The sequence below is a fragment of the Piliocolobus tephrosceles genome, chromosome 4 (assembly GCF_002776525.5).
Source record: "Piliocolobus tephrosceles isolate RC106 chromosome 4, ASM277652v3, whole genome shotgun sequence".
In the NCBI taxonomy this organism is placed as follows: Eukaryota; Metazoa; Chordata; class Mammalia; order Primates; family Cercopithecidae; genus Piliocolobus; species Piliocolobus tephrosceles.
The window spans coordinates 159,397,228-159,413,512 of NC_045437.1; positions in this window are offsets into that span (position 1 = coordinate 159,397,228).

The window sequence follows — 16,285 nt, forward strand, 5'->3', positions numbered from 1 at the left end:
AGGTAATTTGTTACCACCAGGCCAGCCTTATAAGAGGTTTTTAAGGGTGTGTTAAACATGGAAACAAAAGATCAATACCTGCTACCACAAGACACACTTAAGCACATAGCCCGCAGATAATGTAAAGCAATTACACAATCAACTCTATAAAAAATCAGCCAACAACGTGATAACAGGATCAAAATCTCACACGTCAATACTAATCCTAAATGAAAGCAATATAAATGCTCAATTAAAAGGCATAGAGTGGTAAGTTGGAGAAACAGATAAAACTCAATCATCTATTGTCTTCAAGAGACCCATTTCACATGTAATGATGCCAGTAGGCTCAAAGTAAAGGGATGGAGAAAGAACTACCATACAAATGGAACACCAAGAGCAGGAGCTGCTATTCTTATATCAGATAAAACAGATTTTAGACCATCAACAACAAGGAAGGACAGAAAAAGTCACTACGTAATGATAAATAGTTCAATTTGACAAGATTTAACTATCCTAAATATATATGCACCCAACAGTGAAGCACCAGATTCATAAAACAAGTTCTTCTAGACCTAAGAAAAGATTTAGACAGCCACATAAATGTAATGGGGAACATCAACACCTCACTGACAGCATTAGACACCTAATTGAGGCAAAAAACAAAGAAATTCTGGCCTTACATTTGACATTTGACAAACTGGACCCAAAAGATATCTACAGAATAGTACACCCAATAACCACAGAATATACATTCTTCTCATCAGCACATGGAGTATGTTTGAAGATTGGCCACATACTCAATCATAAATCAAGTCTCAATAAATTTAAAAAATTGAAATTGTACCAGGCACACTCTTGGACCACAGCACAATAAAAATAGAAATTAGTGCTAAGACTATGTCTTAAAACTACACAAAATATGGAAATTAAACAACTTGCTCTGAAATAACTCTTGAGTAAAAAATAAAATTAAGGCAGAAATAAAAAAAGTCTTTGAAATTAATAAAATAGAGACAACTTTTTAAAGTCTTTGGAATGCAGCTAAAGCAGAGCTAAGAGGAAAGTTTATAGTGCCAAATACCTCCATTAAGAAATTAGAAAGATCTCAAATTAACAATCTAACATCACACATAGAGGAACTAAAATGAAACAACAAATCAACCCCATATCTAGCAGAAGAAAAGAAATAAGAGAAGAACTGAATGAAATTGAGATGCAAAAATCACTAAAATGATCAAAGAAACCAAGGTTGTTATTTGAAAGGGTAAACAAGATTGATAGATCACTAGCTAGACTAGCAAAGGAAAAAGAGAGAAGATCCAAATAAACACAATCAGAAATGACAAATATGACATTACAGTGGACCCCACAGAAATACAAAGGAAACTCAGAGACTATTATGAACACCTCTGTGAACAGAAATTAGAAAATCTAGAGAAAACTCATAATTTCAAGGACACACAACTTACCAAGACTGTACCAGGAAGAAAGTGAAAACCCAAATAGATAAATAACACATTCCTAAATTGAGTAAGGAATTTAAAAACTTTCCAACCAAAAAAGTTTTGGATTATATATATTCACAGTCAAATTCTACCAATACACAAAGAAGAACTGGTGAAAATTTTACTGAAACTCTTCCAAAAAATCAAGGAGGAGGGGCTCCTCCCTAACTAATTTATGAAGCCAGCATCACCTAGGAACCAAAGTATGGCAGAGATGCAATGAAAAAGGGAAACTATAGGCCAATGTCCCTAATAAACATAGACATGAAAATCCTCAACATGATCCTAGAAAACCAAATTCAGAAGCACATCAAAAAGATAATTCAACATGATTAAGTAGGCTTTATGTCTGGAATGCAAGGTTGGTTCAACATATGCAAATCAATAAATATGATTCATTACATAAACAGAATCCAAAACAAAAGCTATATGATTATTTTAATGGGTACAGAAAAGACCTTTGATAAAATCCAACATCCCTTCATGACAAAAACTCTCAACAGACTAGGCATTGAAGGCACAAATCTCAAAATAATAAGAGGTGTCTATGACAAATCCACAGCCAACAGGATAGTTAATGGGCAAAAGCTGGAAGCATTCCCCTTGAGAACTGGAACAAGACAAGCATGCCCACACTCATTGCTAGTACTGGAAGTACATGGAAAATATATTCTAAGCTACTAACTTTATATATAGAAGGAGAGAAATGAGCGTTCAGATGATTAGGGTTTTATAGCATGTAACAATTGTTATTGTATGTAACAAATGCCTGATTTCATTTATTACAATCAGGCAAGAGAAAGAAGTGAAAGGCATCCAAATAGGAAAAGAAGTCAAACTATTTTTATTCACGGGTGATATGATTTTATATCTAGAAAACCCTAAAGACTCCACCAAAATTCTCTTAGACCTGATAAATGACATCAGTGAAGTTTCAGGATACAATATCAATGTACAAAACTCTGTAGCTTTTCTATACACAAATGTTGTTACAGTCAATAGCAAAATCAAGAGCACAATCACATTTATAACAGCCACAAAAAAAGAAGTACCTAGGAATAACGTCTAACCAAGGAGGTGAACAATCTCTACAATGAGAGTTAAAAAACACTGCTGAAAGAAATCACAGATAATACAAATAAATGGAAAAGTAATCCATGCTCATGGATTGGAAGAATCAATATCTTTAAAATAGCCATACTGCCCAAAACAATTTATGGATTCATTGCCATTTCTATTAAAATGTCAAGGTCATTTTTTTCACAGAATTTGAAAAAATGATTCTAAAATTAATATGGAGCCAGAAAAGAACCTGAATAGCCAAAGCAATCCTAAGCAAAAAGAACAAAACCAGAGACATCATATTACCCAACTTTATGCTACAAGACTACAGTAACCAATACAGGATGGTACTGGTACAAAAACAGACCATAGTCCAATGGAATGAAACAGAAAACCCAGAAATAAAGCCACACACCTACAGCCATCTGATCTTTGACAATGTTGACAGAATAAACAGTGGGAAAAGACTCCTTATTCTGTAAATGGCACTGAGATAGCTGGCTAGCCATATGTAGAAGAATACAACTGGACTGTTACCTTTCACTTTATACAATAATTAACTCAAGATATACAAATACTTTACATTTATAATCTCAAATTATACAAATCTTAGAAAAAAACCTAGGAAATAAACTTCCTGACATCAGCTTTGGTAAGGAATTTTTAAAAATAATCAAAAAATGAATAATCCAATTAAAAATGAGCAAAGGCCATGAACAGATATTTCTCCAAAGAAGACATATAAGTGGACAACAAACATGGAAAAATGCTCATTATTACTAACCCTTAGAGGAATGCAAATCAAAACCACAATGAGATACCATCTCATATCAGTCATAATGGTGACTATGCAAGAGTCAATAAAAGAAAAACAAAACAGATGTTGCCAAAGCTACAGAGAAAAGGGAACACTTATGCACTGCTGGTGGGAATTTAGATTAGTTTTAACCAAGATTGTGAATTGCAAAGCCATAACAAAAATTAAGAGAAATATATGACTGTTTAAAAATTTTTGTTGCAAAATTTCCATAAAAGAAAGCAATAGACAAATAATAGATTTGTGTGTATGTATACATACATATTACATATATGAGTGTGTGAAATGAGAAATGCTTAATGTCTATTATCATCAAAGGGTTCTTAAAAATGTTGCAAAACTAGACAACTAATCTAATAGAACAATTAACAAAGAAGATAAGATATCCCAGAAGAGAACTTTCAAATATCCAATAAAAATAGAAGAGGATCACATTGACTAGTAGTTAAAGGGAAATGGCAAAATCTGTATAGAAAGATTTCAACTATTCCTGACAGGAGTGGGAAGAAAATAGTGCATTCATGCTTGGTGGTGGAAAGTGGAAACGAGATTGTTACATGCATTTTTGTAACCAACTGGCTAATATTTATTAAAATAAAAATATATGCACACAATGATAAGTGATAATTCAGTTTTTAAAGTTGCAATATTTAGAGTATAATTTTATGTCTTTATAAAATACAGAAACCTTGAAAACAAGTGCATACCATAATGCTTGTATTATTTGTAAGTACGTGGAGAATGTATTCTAAGCTATTAACTTTATATATAGAAGGAGAAAAATGAGTGTTCAGATGATTAGGGTTTTATTTGTATGTAACTCTTTCATTTATTGTAACAAGAATATATTATTTTATAATAAAATATGACATTGATTATTACTTTTTCAGAGATAAATAGGTTTATTGTAGGAAAAACGGTGTTTTTCTGCAACTCTACAAGCAATTATTAATATGATTAATTATATTACCTACTCTCTACATATTAATCTGCATTTTCACTTAACTTATATAAAAATTGTGTCACTGTTTGCCTGTGTAGCAGGTTGGTGATTCTAACTAGAAGTATACCAAAAATATGTGATGAAATGATAAAATAGGATTCAGAACTACAATTTTTCTGTTTGGTTCTTTCATACTTTTTCTTTTTATAAAAAAGAACTTCAACTTGTATTTTAGATACAGGAGGTACATTTACAGCTTTGTTACATGGGCATATTGTGCAGTGCTGAGGTTTGGGATACGGTTCCCATCACCCAAGTAGTGAGCATAGTACCCGGTAAATAGTTCTTCAACCCCCACCTCTCCTTCCCCTCTCTAGTAGTCCGCGATGTCTATTGTTCTCATGTTTATGGCCATGTGTGCTCAATTTTTAGCTCCAACTTATAAGTGAAAAGTTTCTTTTATTTTGAACACACAGGTAAAAATGGGAACTATTTCCCAGTTGAAGACTCAATTCCTGTGTTTTACTCTTTCTCCCTTCTCTGACTCCAGCTTATACTTATACTTTTCAGTTGCCATCCAATATAAGCAGTTTAAGTGCTAAGTAAATCATTATTGGTATCAGATCACACATTAACATTTAATGTGTTCAATATCAGTGTTAAAGTATGGTACATAAGCAATAAAAACTATCATTATACATAAGTCAGCCATGTTGCTGTCTTGGAGAAGATCACAGTTTGGCCTTAAAAACTGTTTTTTGTTGTTTTTGAGGGTTTTTAAAAAATATTTTAAGTTCTGGGATACATATGCAGAACGCACAGGTGTGTTACATAGGTATACATGTGACATGGTGGTTTGCTACACCCATCAACCCGTCATCTACATTAGGTATTTCTCTTAATGCTATCCCTCCCCCTGCCCCCCATTCCCTGACAGGCCCTGATGTGTGGTGTTCCCTTCCCTGTGCCCATATGTTCTCATTGTTTAACTCCCACTTATGAGTGAGAACATGCAGTGTTTGGTTTTCTGTTCCTGTGTTAGTTTGCTGAGAATGATGGTTTCCAGCTTCATCTATGTCTCTGCAAAGGACCTACACAAATTCTTTTTTTGGCTGCATAGTATTACATGGTATATATGTGCCACATTTTCTTTATCCAGCCTATCATTGGTGGGCATTTGGGTTGGTTCCAAGTCTTTGCTATTGTGAATGGTGCTGCAATAAACGTACATATGTGTGTGTCTTTATAGTAGCATGATTTATAATCCTTTGGGTATATACCCAGTAATGGGATTGCTGGGTCAAATGGTATTTCTAGTTCTAGATCCTTGAGGAATTGCCACACTGTCTTCCACAATGGTTGAATTAGTTTTCACTCCTAGCAACAGTGTAAAATTGTTCCTGTTTCTCCACATCCTCTCCAGCATCTGTTGTTTCCTGACTTTTTAATGATCGTCATTCTAACTGGCATGAGATGGTATCTCATTGTGGTTTTGATTTGTGTTTCTCTAATGACCAGTGATGATGCGCTTTTTTTCATATGTTTTTTTGCCACATAAATGTCTTCTTTTGAAAAGTGTCTGTTCAAAACCCCATTGTCTGAGCCCAAAAACTCCTGAAGCTGATAAGCAACTTTAGCAAAGTCTCGGGATTCAAAATCAGTGTGCAAAAATCACAAGCATTCCTATACACCAATAATAGAGAGCCAAATCATGAGCAAACTGCCATTCACAATTGTTAAAACCTGTTTTAAAACATTCCTACTCTGTTGAAAAGTATAATTTCAGACATAAATCATATTCCTGTCTTCATCAACACGTTAAGAATTAGCAGAACGAATGCAAGTCGGAAATGTTTGGTTCATGTACATATTAACTTAAGATCAAGTCTTTGAAAACTAAGCAAAATTAAACAGATATTGTATAATCTGGGTATTTGGTATGAGAAATGATTCAGATCCAAAACCAAAATATTTATTTTTTATACAGTTTTGGTGCCACCTCTGCATTGTAAATATAATACAAACACCAGAAGTGTTCTATATGACCATCTACTTGACAGAAGAAATCACAATTACTAATGCTGATAACATCTGTAAGCCATAATTTTCTCATCTGTAAATTTTGTGTAATAATAAAATGCTTCTGATAGCTGTGGTAAGAATGTGTAGTGCATTACTTGGAAATGCAAACTCTGGAAGCAGACTGTGTCAGTTTGGGTTCCTGTTACTTCTCCTATTAACTACAAACCTAAGCAATCTACTTAATCATTCTGCACTTCAATATTCTCACCTAAAAGTTGTAGATAATGGTATCTATCTCATAGAGTTAGTGTACAGATTAAATAAACTGAATCACATAAAGCTCTTTGATGGTGCTTAGTAAGACAAAACACATTTTAGTTATTATTGCCATTTTATGGCAATTTGTGCAGAGCACTACTACAGCAGGTGACACATAGTTGATATTTGATAAGTACAGATTCATCCCTAGATTGAGACAAGTATATAGCAATAGCAATTATCTTTAAGCCATTCAGTCCTTTCTGATATTTTAAACTCTATTTTAGCCATGTTTTACTCAATACAAAGAATTTTAGTATTTTCGTAATAGGCTTTTTTATACTATGCTGCCTGCCTTCCACTGACTGTTCAGTCTGAACTATACTTATAATAACATGTCTCTATATCTCCCTTATTCTATGTATTTGTATATGCTCCCATTCATTTACCTCTTTTCTGATAGGCTAAATAAATAAGAGATATAGGTGTAGATATATATTTAAATGCCCCTATAGACTTCAAATTCATCACGTACAAAATGGAAAATTTTCTTCTTGTATGCACTTTTGGTATTTTCACTTGAAAGCAAAAGCTGAAATCACAATCACTTAGCAAATTGCTAATGTTGAAAAAAATCTCTACAAACATTTTTAGTATCTCTGGAATTCAATCCCTTCCTTGTACTTTCACAGCTACTGCCTAGTGCCAGTTCTCAGAACTCTTCTGAATTATTTTAACAGTATTTATCAGTGTTACACAGGCATACAGCTAGTTAACTACTCAATAATTCTTTCTCTGTTTTGTTTAATCTGCATAACAGATTCTGTTCCATTTTGGAATATTCAGTACAACCTCAGTTATCATCTGGGGGTGAACTTGAGAATTTTAGCCAAACACTAAAAGGATGATAGAGAAAGATGGTAGGTCCTTCATGATGGTGATGGTGAAGCCAATACATTATCTTGTATCTGCCTATCTTTGCACTTAGCCACTGCTATTTTGTGATTTCTGTTAAGTGCAGCCAAACTTAATCCAGTCAATATAGTGTATCTTCAATCTATTAATAGCTAATATCCATTCTTGGAAGGACTTTCTAAGCGTGCATGTAGCTGTATTCATCTCATGCTTAAAATACTTCATTGAATGCTTATTGTTCAGAGGATAAAATTGAATATTTAGGTTGCTACTTAGTATTCTTCAATATATGACCCTTCCTTAAGTCTTCAACTTCATCTTGATTCTCTCTCTACCCCTGGATTCCTTTTAAGATATATCAAATGAGATGTAGACTCTGAAAAGTCACATGTGATTTTTCAAGCTTTAGGTTGAAGCCCTTTCTTAGTTCCTTTAAGACTTTGTGTATTCCTTTATGAACAGCTTTTACTTCTTTTATTTAGAATGTTACATTTATTATTTGCCTTTATTACAACCAGGCCAGGAGAGGTCTTCTTGAAGACAGATGTGATGTCTTTCATTTTGATATCTTCCAGGTCCTTGCAAGTTAATTGAAAAAATGTCAAACATTCCATAATATATGTTACATCATTGATTAGAATTTATGTTGACCAAAGTCTCAAGAAGCTTTATATCTATAGCCTCCTTTACCCTGTACATCAGTATTTCCTCAGACAAACCCAGAAATCTTCTTCCCTATGATAATGTCTAATTCTGTGCACCATGAGATGGATAATCCGTTGAGCATCTGGAATGTGCTATATATGGTGCTAGGCAATTTACATGAATTTTTTCATACAACTTTAAAACAACACAAACACATAATTAAATATTATGATATATCTATAAGAATATATACATAGTATATAATAATATATAATTAATAATACAATATAAATATATTTATAATATATAATATAATAAATATAATATAAATGGTATTTATAATATAATATAAATAATAATATATAATAATATATACATAATATAGCTCTATATTACAGAGCTATAGTAACCCAAACAGCATAATACTGGCATACAGAATTACAAATAGGCAAATAGAGAGCCCAGAAATAAATCCAGGCATTTATGGCCAATTAATTTTTGACAAAGGTGCCAAGAACACGCAATGGGGAAAGGACAGTCTCTTCAATAAACGGTTTGGGAAAACTGGATATCTAGAGGCAGAAGAATAAAATTAGACTCTTATCTCATGTCATATACAAAAGTCAATTCAAAATAATTTGAAGACTTAGACTTAAGACCTGGATCTGTAAAACTACTTTAAGAATGCGTAGGAGAAAAGCTCCATGACATTTTGTCTGGGCAATGATTATTTGGCTATGATCCCCAAAACACAGGAAATGAAATAAAAAATAGACAATGAGATTTCTTTAAAGTAAAAAGTTTTTTCACAGCAAGGGAAAACCAATTAATAGTGTGAAAAGACAACTACAGAATAAGAGAAAATATTTGTGAACCATATACCTGATAAAGGATTAATATCTAAAATGTGTAGGAAACTCAAGTTAATAGCAAAAAAAAAAAAAAAAAAAAAAAAAAAAAAAACACCTGGTTAACAGAAGGGCAAAGGACCTGGATAGGCATGTCTCAAAAGAAGACATACAGATGGCCAACCAGTGCGTGAAAAAAATGGTCAACCTCACTAATCTTCTGGAAAATGCAAATTAAAATCACAATGAGATATTTACCTCAAACTTGTTAGAATGGCTACTATAAAAAAGGCAAAGGATAAATGTTGATAAGGATGTGGGGAAAATGTAAATTAGCAAAGTCACTACAGAAAGCAGTATGGAGATTCCTAAAAAATTAAAAAAAGAATTATTATATGATCCAATAATCCCACTGTTCGTATGCTTCTAAAGGAAATTAAATTGGCATATCAAAGAGATATCTGCACATCCACATTCACTGTAGCATTAGAATCAACCTAAGTGTCTGTCAGTGGCTGAATCAATGAAATGTGTGGTATGATATACACAATGGAATACTATTCAGCCTTACAAATGAATGCTATCCTATTATTTGCAACAATGTGGACAAACCTGGAGGACATGTTAGGTGAAATGAGCTAGGCGCAGAAAGATCAAGCTAGAACATGATCGTGTTTATACATAAAATCCAAAAAAAAAGGAACTCAAAACTAGAAAGTAGAATGGTGTTTTACCAGGGGCTGGGGCTATGTGGGAGTTTTGGAGAGATGTTGGTCACAGTATGTAACATTTCGGTTAGATAGGAAGAATAAGTCCAAGAGATTTATTGTACAACATGATGACTATAATTAATAACACTTTATCATATTACTGAAAATTGTGAGTAGATTTGAAGGGGTCTTCACCACAAAAAATAAGGATGCGATATAATTCGCATGATAATTAGTTTGCTTGAGCCATTCTATGATGTATACATATATTAAAACATCATGTGCACAGTAAATATATATAATTTTAATGTGTTAATTAAAATAAAATTTCAAAAAGAATTGAGGTATATCCCAATGAGTCTTGACATTAACACAAAGTCTGTTTGGGAACTGATGGAACTTCTGTTTTAGATACCAGTAAGATTAACAGGGCATAATAAGGTTGAAATCCAGCGACTTTCAAGACAGTATTAAAGGGTAACACTCACATTTTCTAAAGGAAAGGTACAAGAATTTTTTTGTTGTATTTCTGAAGTGGGGCCATTGTTTAGGAGTATAGCTGGCAACTGCATGTGGTAATTTGTGACAATTACCACTATTTTTCAACTCTAAGAATTCTCAGCTGCAGGCTTTTTTAGTTCTCTGCTAGAAACAGAGTGACTAGGCCTCGAAATCCATAAACATAGATCTGTTTCCATGCAGGCGTGTAGTTACCTCCCTTTATAATTATGGCATCATTCCTTTAATAGAGGAATGAGGAAATTAACAATGATTAGTCTCCAGAAGGAGGAGGATTTGTTAAGATTCAGAAAACCGTATGCTTAATTTTCACCTGGAGAGCCCACAACCTTGACTAGCAGCTTTAGAATATAACTGCATTTGTTGCTACAGTTCCAGATAAGGTACCCAGGGTTCTCACATAGGAGTTGAAGAACTGTTTCATGACTCATATTTGTTTAATCTGGGAATATAGCATCTTTTCGGTTACCTCTTTTTGCACTCACCCAGTCAGCAATGCCCCCTCCATCCTTAGATTATTGGCTCCTTCTAGCTTTGTAAGAGGAGGGAACTCTCAAGTATTAGCATCTGAGAATTAGCCATGCATTTGCCATGCACTCCATCGCTGCTGTTATTTCCTAGCCTTCCCCTTCTTTCCACCAAATGAAACTCTGAAGGGTCTGATTTTATTTTCTACTTTGGATAAATAATCACCTCCAATAGGTTATTTCCAAAAGGCTCTTCTAATTTTAAACCAATTATTAAATTAAAAAGCATTTTTGAATTAACAACTAAAAATTATCCTGTATTTTCCTATATTAGTTCCCTTTTAGAGTTAAACTAAATCTTACATGAAGATGATATGTGCTACACTTGCTAGGTTATGGTATAAAATAATAACCTGACTGCTTGAGAAAGTGAATGTTGCTCAGTCTTTCCTGGGAAGACAAATGTCTTCTGCCCTTTACAAATTTCTCTCCTTTTTCTTGTCATCTACTGCTGAGATAGGTGAACTGAAAATATAATAATATATTACCATACTGCAGACCGAAATATTCAATACATAAATAAAAAGTAATTGTTTGATGAAAAGAAAGTGCTAGGCCAGGCACAGTGGCTCATGCCTGTAATCCCAGGACTTTGGGAGGTCAAGGCAGGTGGATTGTCTGAGGTAAGGAGTTCGAGACCAGCATGGCTAACATGGTGGAACTCTGTCTCTACTAAAATACAAAAATTAGCTGGGTATGGTGGCGTATGCCTGTAATCCCAGCTACTCGGGAGGCTGAGGTGGGAAAATCACTTGAACTGGGGAGGTGGAGGTTGCAGTGAGCCAAGATTGTGCCATTGCCATTGCACTCTAGACTGGGTGACAAGAGTGAAACTACGTCTCAAAAAAAAAAAAAAGAAACGTAAAGAAAGTGCTAGAAAATCTTATTTCTACTAAGACAATTGCTACTATTTTTTTCTGTAACGGAAGAGTTCAAACACACTGAAAAAAGGTAATATACTAATAACTAATTCAGCAATTCAATAAGTGTTTATTGAGTATGTACTTTGTGTGAGATTGTTCTATTGTGTGAGATTGTTCTAGGCATTGAACATGGCTGCGAGCAAGACGAACAAAGTCCCTGACCCTGTTGCACTTAAATTCTTGTAGGGGAAACATACAAGACAGAAAAATAAATGAGTAAATATAAAATGTCAGGTTAAAACTGATATGAAGAAAATACAAAGCAAGCTAAGTGCGTAGAATATAGAGAGTCGTATGGTGATAAGAGAAAGTATCTTTGAGGAGGTAACATTTAAGCAGAAGCTGCAGGAAAGGAGTTCTTAAACTAAATCTATTTCTGAAGGAGGCTTTTAGGCAGAAGAAACAGCTAGAGTAGGGATTGTAACAAAAGAGCATTTGTGCTTGACTTCGTTAGGGAAAAGCCACTGAGCTGTTTTGGAGAAGTAGTTAGAGGCCAGATCATGTGAAGCTCAGGAAACTACAGCAAGGAATCAAGATGTTAAGAGTCACAGAACACCAACAAAGTTTTCTGCATGGAAGTGACATATTATTTACATTATTCTTCATGATGTGGTAGAATGGGTGTGGGGGAAGCATTCATGTTAGATATGTTAAATTTGCAATGTAGAATAGGCCATTGCACCATGTGAACCAGGAGTTCTGAGGAGGGGTCAGGACCAGAGCACTCATCTGGGAGTAGTCAGCAAATATAGGAGAGTATTTAAAGCCATGATGGAGGAGAGATCAGTCAATGATCATTCCACATCAAGAAAAGCAACTGTCGCTTTCCCTGTGGGATTCCCCAACATAGTGGTCAGGAAGAGAGTAACTCCGATGTTTACTGAAAACATAATCCACTGAAAGTCAAGTTTCAAGAAGTAGCAATTGGTCGCCTGTGCCAAATGCTGCCAAGAGGTCAAGTAAGACAAGTGCCAGGTATCCACTGGATTTGCAACCTAAAATTTATTGTAAATTATTTGCAAGATTGTTTTTAATGGGATAATGAGGAATAAAGCCTAATAGAATTGGGTTACTCCCCGAAATTTTATAAAGTTAACATTTCTTCCAATTTGCTTTTAAAGTAACCAAAATTTTATGCAGATACAAGTTGAAATCTTCCTGTCCCCTTTCTCTACCTTCTTTCCTGAACCTTCTTCCCTGAATCCTTATCCTGGATTGTTTATATTCATCCTGTCTATGATTTTGTGTTGTAATGATAAACTATTTTGTGTGCTTTTAATAACTGTACCATTGATTATCAAATTTCTACCTATCGTTTTGTGATTTTTTTTTTTTTTTTTTTTTCACACAGAGTCTGACTCTGTCGCCCAGGCTGGAGTGCAGTGGTGCGATTTTGGCTCACTGCAAGCTCCGCCTCCTGGGTTCACGCCATTCTCCTGCCTCAGCCTCTGGAGTAGCTGGGAGTACAGGCACCGGCCACCATGTGATTTGTTTTTTAAAGTGCATTTAAGGCTGGGTGCAGTGGCTCACATCTGTAATCCCAGCCCTTTGGGAGGCTGAGGAGAGTGGATCACGAGGTCCGGATTTCAAGACCAGCCTGGCCAAGATGGTGAAACCCAGTCTCTACTAAAAATACAAAAATTAGCTGGGCATTAGGTGGCAGGCGCCTGTAATCCCAGCTACTCGGGAGGCTGAGGCAGAGAATTGCTTGAACCTTGGAGGCGGAGGTTGCAGTGAGCTGAGATCGCACCACTGCGCTCCAGCCTGGGTGACAGAGCAAGACTCTGTCCCTCCCCTCCAAAAAAAAAAAAAGTGCATTTAAAAAGTTTACAGGGCCAGGCGCGGTGGCTCATGCCTGTAATCCCAGCACTTTGGGAGGCCGAGGCGGGCGGATCATGAGGTCAGGAAATCGAGACCATCCTGGCTAACATGATGAAACCCTGTCTCTACTAAAAATACAAAAAATTAGCTGGGTGTATTGGAGGGCGCCTGTAGTCCCAGCTACTCCAGAGGCTGAGGCAGGAGAATTGCCTGAACCCGGGAGGCGGAGCTTGCAGTGAGCCGAGATCGCACCGCTGCACTCCAGCCTGGGCGACAGAACAAGACTCCGTCTCAAAAAAAAAAAAAAAAAAAATTTACAGATTTTTCATTTTAACATATATATACACATACACATTTTATGAAATATATTTTAATTAATGTAATGTATCTAATATGGATTCTGATTTATTTATGTGCAATCATCCTTTGGGAGATGGGTTCCAGGACTTCCTCAACCTACCTTTGACTGATGCTTAAGTCAGTGATACAATTGGCGTAGTATTTGCATATAACCTATGCACATCCTCCTGTATATTTTAAATCATCCTTAGATTATCTATAGTACGAAATATAATGTAAATAGTTGTTAAACTTTATTTTTTAGGGAATAATGGCAAGAAAGAAAAGTTTGTTCAGTACAGATGTGACTAAAAAATATGTATACTTTCAATTTGCGAATGATTGACTTTGCTGATACCATGAAGTAGTAGGACCAACGTATTTCTCAGTTGATAAGTGTTTTATGTTCTGATTTTTTTGCTATTATGAAGTGATGCAATAAACATCCTTATATATGTCTCTTTGTGCACATGTCGGGGAGCTTTTAGTATTTTAGTATATAAACCTAGAAGGATAATTGCTGCCATTTGCATCCTCAATTTTATCTCACATAACGTAAAACTTTTCCCCAAAATAACAAGGTAGGAGTGTTTCCACTATGCTAAATTACTCATTTTGTCTTTCATGTCTTTTTTTTTTTTTTTTTTTTTTTTGAGATAGAGTCTTGCTGTGTTGCCCTGGTTGGAGTGCAGTGGCGTGATCTCAGCTCACTGCAGCCTCCTCCTCCCGGGTTCAAGTAATTCTCCTGCCTCAGCCTCCAAGTAGCTGGGACTACAGGCGCCTGCCACCACACCTGGCTAATTTTTATGTATTTTTAGTAGAGACAGGGTTTCACCGTGTTAGCCAGGATGGTCTCGATCTCTTGAGCTCGTGATCCACCCGTCTCCACCTCCCAAAGTGCTGGGATAATCCCAGGCCTGAGCCACCGCGCCTGGCCATCTTTCATGTCTTTTAATTACATTCAGTTTCCTCTGTGTAATTTCCTTATATTTATCTTCCGCTTCCTTATTATCTCTTCAGTTGTGTTTAGTTTGTTGCTTATTTGATCAATTACATTTTTGAATTTCAATATTTACATTTTTAATTTCAAAAACTTCTATTTAGTTATTTTAGTAAATATTATATTTTCTCTTTTATAGTGCCTTTTTAAAGGGTACTATAATTTTAAAAATTATGTTTTCAGCTCCTTTACTTCTTTAAACATTTGAAACATATTTATTTCACAATCTCCTTGAGGTTTTCTTCCTTTTTCCACTTCCTGGGATGCTAGTTTTTGGCTTCTTACATCTGTTGATTCTTCCTCGGCGTGTTTCATTTTCTTGCATAATGTATACTATTTTAATATGAGCTCATCTGTCACAAGAGATGTCTATTCTTTGGGAATCCCCTGTGAACTGTGATTTAAAAACAGCACTATGGAGTAGGTTGAAAGTACTTCTGCTTTTATGGCCCTGGGAAACTTTATGGACACCTCTTTTCGTGATACCTGAACCTACATGACGGCACACTTAATGAATGCAGGTTATTAAGGTCTGGGGTCTCAATTTCTACTTATTTTAAAATATATTTTGTCTGTATTCCCATGTATACTTGTAGCAGAATGGGTGACATCTGCTCCATTTCAATCTGATTTGTTGCTAGAAGCAGCATACTTCATTGCTACCACATTTTACATTTAATTAAGTTTCACTTGTCACTTATTACAGCCTCATGCCATTTTCTATTTCCATGTCATTTTCTATTACTAAATTCACCATGGTTTGTAGCACTTCTACCTTTTTTGGGTAAGCCTTCTGTCTCATACTGTGGAACAAACAGGGAAACAGTTCTTGGGGAATTATATTCCCTGAGCATGTCTGGAAAGCATGTGAGTTTGAAAGTTTCTTAACTGAAGGCATTTTTGGACCTGAATCTAAACACTCAGCAAAATAATTTGTTGAGATTGTAGCTACGTTTTGAAAGCAAAATAAAATGTAGTATTTCAACCTCTGAGTAAATAACTTATTCTAAAAACTAACACACGTTAAGTATTTGTTGACTTTTAAAAGTTGGTATTGAGAGGCAAAAGGATCACTTGAGCCCTAGAGGCAGAGGTTGCAGTGAGCCAGTGTTGCATGACTGCACTCGAGCCTGGGCAACAAAGCTAGGCCTTGTCTCAGATAAAGCTCCCAAAAACAACAACACAAAAGAATGTGTAAAATACAGTAATGAGTTTATTGTATTTCTATGGCAGGTCATGAAGTGTAGCAATTAATTGTATGACTGCAATAATTTCATCCCAAGCCATTATGTCATCTGGATTGTGGATGTGCTGTTTATAGGTCCTGTATATACCAGGAATTGACAATCTATTGAAATGACAAAAAATTTGTCCTCATCAGTCAGGCTTCCTTTTTGTGTCCTTTTCATTGTGAAAAGATGTCTTACTTATGGCATAGTTAGCGAATAA